Below are 5,382 nucleotides of genomic sequence, written 5' to 3' on the forward strand. Positions count from 1 at the left end.
ATGAGAGTACAGGGTAAGCTGGATCTTAGATTGAATTGGTGCCCTTGAACAACAAATACATAACAATAATAAGCATTTATTAAGTACCTGCTATGCTCTGGGCACTGCTAAGTGCTGGGGTTACAAAGAAAGACAAAAATAGTTCCTGCCTTCAGGGGAGTCACCGTCTAATGAGGGACAGAACATTTAAACAATTATATACAAACAAGGTATAGGAGGAAATAAATTGGAGATAATCTCAGAAGGAAGACATTGGCCTTAAGGTGAACTGAGAAAAGCTTCTAGAAAAAAATAAGATTTTAGCGGAGATAGAAGGCATAGATGAGGAGAATTCCAGCCATGGAAGACAACATGTTAAAATGCAGAGTAAGGAATGGTGTCTTGTTTGAGGAACAGAAAGGAGGCCAGTGTCACTGAATTGTAGGACAGGTGGAAAGAAGTAAGGTTTAAGGTTTAAGAAGACTAGAAAGGTAGGAATGGGTGGGGTTCTAAAGGGCTTTAAATTTGTTTCTGGAGGTAATAGGGAGGCAGTAGAGTTCATGGAAGGGGAGGTAAGACTTACCCTTTAGGAAGATCACTTTGACGGCTGAGTGGTAGATGAAATGGATTTGAGGCAGGGAGACCAACCATGGAGCTGTTGCAATAGTCTAGGCATGAGGTGATGAGGGCCAGGGCCAGGGTGGTAGTGGTGTCAGAGGACAGGAGGCGGACACATCTGAGAAGGGCTGAGAAGGTGGAATTGATAAGATCTGGTGATAGCTTTTGTATCATTTTCCAAATAGCACCCCAACCTCAACCTCCTTTTATTCTGGATAATTAGGGAGGAAAGACCTTTTGCTAATTGATTGTCTTCCTATTTCCTAGCTTTGGAAAAGAATGAGATAGGCTTGAATCTTATTGAGTATTGGTTCGTTGGCAGGTAAGTATTACTAATGGCCACTCATTTAAATTCTTGGATTTTGATGTTATTTCATCCTGCTCTATGCATAGGAGAGGTTAAAACCATGATTCTCTGACAATGATTTCTTTTCTTCTTCTTCTTGCTCCCCCCCACCCTTCCCAACCCCCTCTCTTATTTTTTACCTTTTATCCATTGTGAGAGAGGCTGGTTCAGCTAGGTTTCTGGAAGAGATGTCAGAGCTTGGTTAATTCTGGCCTTGTGAGTTTTCTTTTCTTCTGTTTTATCTGGCTCGTTTTGTTTCTTTGTATGCAAGTCTATGATTAGTATTGAGTCCTTTCCAGAATGCCAGCAATTATCTCACAGGTGGAAGGATTAAGAAAGAGCAGGGAGAATTGCACTGGGGATTAAAATGAAGGTTTTTTTTTTCTTTCTCCTCTTTAAATATAGAGACAGAAAGGGGTAGTGAGGGAGGAGGAGGGAAAAAGGAGTGTGGAAAAATTGTTCATGATATTTAGGCTCCCAAAGGAAGAAAGGAAGGAAGTCTCATGGGAAAGGTTACCATGAGCTCAAGATGATGGTTGGATTATGAAAGCTCTTGGCTCTTTGCCTTATTGGAAATGTTGGTGGATCCTAGGAGGGGATGCCAATTTTCTATTTCTCTCTCTTTTTCTAACCTGTAATGTAGGAATAGTCTGGTATTGGCCACATCTTCCTGCTGTCTGCTATATGCCTTCATTTGAAGGCAGTCAATGGAAGATCATAGAGGCATAGATCTAAAGCTGTCCAATCTGGGATACTTTACAGATGAAGAAACCCAAGCTATTTGCTCATGTAAATTTTAAAAATTAATTATATGTTAATATATGAATTATATGTTATATATTATAGTAATAATATTATATATTAATAATATATATTTTTTGATTTTTAGAGGCAATTGGAATTAAGTGACTTGCCCAGGGTCACTCAGCTAGTAAGTGTCTGAGGCCACATTTGAACTCAGGTCCTCCTGACTCCAGGGCCTCCGAGGCAGGACTTGAACCTAGTTCCTCTGGACTTGAACCTAGTTCCTCTGAACCCAGAGTCAGTGCTTTTCCTCTTATACTTATTTGCATGAACCATGAGGGCAGAGCACATACCATGCATGGCCAAAGTACATTTGAGGGCACAGCAGTCTCAAGATGGTTTATTTACCTGGGAAGTAAGACGGTTCTTTGGAAAAAAGAAGGGTGCCCAGGTGTTTTAGTTTAACTAAATGCCTACTCAACGTACAGTTGTCCTAGGCATTGTAGAGGCTGGTACGTAATCATTCCCCTTCCTCTCATTAAACTATAAGCTTGTTGAGAGTACATGTTGTTTCATTCTGTCTGTTTGTATCCACAGTGTCTGGCACATAGTAGTTGTTTTAGTTTAACTGAATGCCTACTCAATGTACAGTTGTCCTAGGCATTGTAGAAGCTACATTTCTACAAGTTCAAGACAATATAGTTGCTTCATTCAAGATACTTAAGTAGTTGGGGAGAAACAAGGTATAAGTCTTTAAAAGTAGCATAGTAATACAAAAGGTAAATGACAGTTAAAAACAAGTTACCACAGGGTCCTACATGAGACATACAATTCATGCAGTGAACTCGGAGGAGGAAGAGAAATGTGTGAAACTGGCCTGCAAAGGCTTCATTGTAGGAAGAAGGATTTGAAATGAGTTTTGAAGGATGACTAGGATTTGAAGAATCGCATCAGCCAACTCAGATGCCTGGAATTCATACTCATTCTTTCCTTTCCTCTACTTCATGGAGTCCCATTCTTCCTTTAAGATATTCTTCAAATTGAGAATGATGGTGCAAGCCTATGATTGCTGCTATCCTGGCAACTGAGTCTTCCTGATTCTAAGCCCAGTGCCCCAACTACTCCACCACCTAGCTACCCCCTATTTAGCTACGTTGTATGTGTATATTATTAATTTTATATTTATGTCAAATATGTTTTTAGTATGTAATCATCCCCCCTCCCTTCATTAAACTAAAAGCTTATTGACAGTAGGTGTTTCATTCTGTCTGTTTGTATCCACAGTGTCTGGCACATAGTAGGCACTGGAGAAATACTTGTCAGGGAAATTCGGAAAATCAGAAATCAAAGCCAATTAGTTCCCCAGTAAATGAATTTGGGTCAGTGCCAGGCTATCTATAAAGTGTTCTTCTTTAGGGAAGACATGACTTTGGCACATGGTCTGATCACCACCCAAGATTTCATTCAGAAGTCGGGGATATGTAAAGGAAAGGCAGTTGCTGTCAGAGCCCCATTGATTCCACGAGACTGCTATATTTAATTTCAGTCCATTGCTATGAAAAGGAGCTGTGGAAAGAGGCTTGCTGTAATTGTCTGAATGCCTGCTCCAACTTTCATCAGGTGAAAATGGCTTCTATTGAGTATCTTAGTCCTTACCTTGATCTCAGACCCTCAGTTTATGTCACCTGATGTGGATTGCTATTGATGGATAGCTGAGTGAGGAGGTAGACTTCTCAAGTGTGTTTTTAGTGGAGTGGCTCTCCGTAAATACCTTTTTTTTCTCAAGTGCCTTTTCTCATTCACTGAGTCTTCCTTCCTTCCTTCCTTCCTTCCTTCCTTCCTTCCTTCCTTCCTTCCTTCCTTCCTTCCTTCCTTCCTTCCTTCCTTCCTTCCTCTCTCTCTCTCTCTCTCTCTCTCTCTCTCTCTCTCTCTCTTTGCTTCCTCTTACTCTGTTACTGCCCTCTTGATACACTGATCTAATTGTGAACCACAGAACTTGTCTGTTAGTTTGAGGGGCTCCCTAACCACATTGCTATTGCACCATCCACTCACCCTAGCCTGAAGCTGAGGCCTGTGACCAAAGGAACAGGGAATATAATGTCATGACGTACAAGACATGGCTTATGAAAAATGAGGTACCATGTTCAATAGGTTAGGAAATAGGAAGTTACCAGTAGTCCCAAACATAGCTACATCAGTGAGGCTACTCATGCCCACACCATGGGGTCTAGAACTGCACACTGCAGTGGACTACTCTATAGCATAGAGTTGTGTTTTTCTACTTTAAAAAGTTTTCTTTGTCCAAATAATAATAATAATAAGTAGGTATTTAATAAATGTTGCCTGATTGCCAGGCACTTTGCTAGGGGCTTTACAAATATCATCTAATTAATTCTTGCAACGATCCTGGGAGATACTTTTATTATCCTCATTTTACAGATAAGGAAACTGAGGCAAATAGAGGTTAAATGATTTGCCCAAGGTCACACAGCTAGCAAATGTCTAAGGCCAGATTTAAACTCAGGTTTTCTTGACTCCAGGCCCAGTACCACCACCTAACCCCCCAAAATTCTCTCATTGAGTTCAGAAAAGAGAAGATGAGCAGTGCTTCCTTGGAGGTCTCATCACAAGTCAGGGAGAAGAACTAAGACTTGAACTCACAAGCCCCACAGCCTTAGCTCACTGTTGTTGCCTTGAGGCAGCTGAGCACATTCCTGGGCAAGCGGAAGACCTTACTTTTCAGTTTGACTATAGCCACAGTTGGCCGCCTTCTGTCACATCTGTAAGAACAGTGAAATATTGATTTATCTTTTAGGGCCTACAGAATCATTAAGAGATGGTTTTTGTGATGAATACGGAAATGCTGTTTTATTGTCCCATTTAAGAGGGGAAAAACAGGGAGCAGGGAAGGGAATATACATTTATTTAGCACCTACTACATGCCAGGCACTGTGCTAAGCACTTAATAAATATTATCTCTCAACAACCCTACAAAGTAGATGCTGTTCTTAGTCTTCATTTTACAATTGAGAAAACTGAGACTGACAACAGTTAAGAGACTTACCCAGGATCATGCTGCTTGTTAAGTGTCCCTGGCTGGATTTGAATTCAGGTCTTCTTGACTCAAGGACCACTTAGCTGCCTCAGGTAAAAGATTCTGTAATTCTATAACCACCAGATTCTTCCTTTTGCTCCTAAAAATTATTATTTGTAATGAATCATCCACAGTTAGCCTTTAGGAAGCACTGCTCATGCACCCTTCAAATGTTATAAAAGTTGCAATGGGCATATTCGATAAAGGGTCTACATTGGAGTCAGGAAGATGCAGGTTCAAGTCCTACTTCTGACCCATACTAGCTTTGTGACCTTGGACAAGTCACTTAACTTCTCAGTGGCCAGGGCAACTCCCTAGGAATTTAACTTACAGGTGAGTTGCTGATCTGCATTGGTGAAAGGGGAATTTATATGCATAGAGGATCAATCAATTTGCATTTATTAAATACTATGTGACAGGCACTGTACTAAGTGCTGGGGATACAAAGAAAGGCAGAAACAGTTCTTGTTCTTGAGGAACTCATATACCTATAGGGGAGGAAACATTTAAATAAACATATACATACAAAATCAATGCAGAATAGAAGGCAGGGGGCCTTAGGTGGGAAGGTTGAGGTGGATGGGGAAAACCTAGGAAAACA

The 5,382-nt window shown here is 40.7% G+C and overlaps 1 long non-coding RNA gene across 1 annotated transcript; it reads right to left on the reverse strand.

Moving 5' to 3' along the window:
* Nucleotides 1-569: 569 nt before the first annotated feature.
* LOC118828407 lies at nucleotides 570-4,786 on the reverse strand. Its single transcript, XR_005008947.1, has 3 exons — nucleotides 4,752-4,786; nucleotides 1,084-1,122; nucleotides 570-725 (listed from the first exon to the last, which is right to left on the reverse strand). It is a non-coding gene; the product is annotated as an uncharacterized LOC118828407 (long non-coding RNA).
* Between the last annotated feature and the right edge of the window lie 596 nt (nucleotides 4,787-5,382).

This window comes from Trichosurus vulpecula, chromosome 8 (genome assembly GCF_011100635.1).
Source record: "Trichosurus vulpecula isolate mTriVul1 chromosome 8, mTriVul1.pri, whole genome shotgun sequence".
Taxonomy (NCBI): domain Eukaryota; kingdom Metazoa; phylum Chordata; class Mammalia; order Diprotodontia; family Phalangeridae; genus Trichosurus; species Trichosurus vulpecula.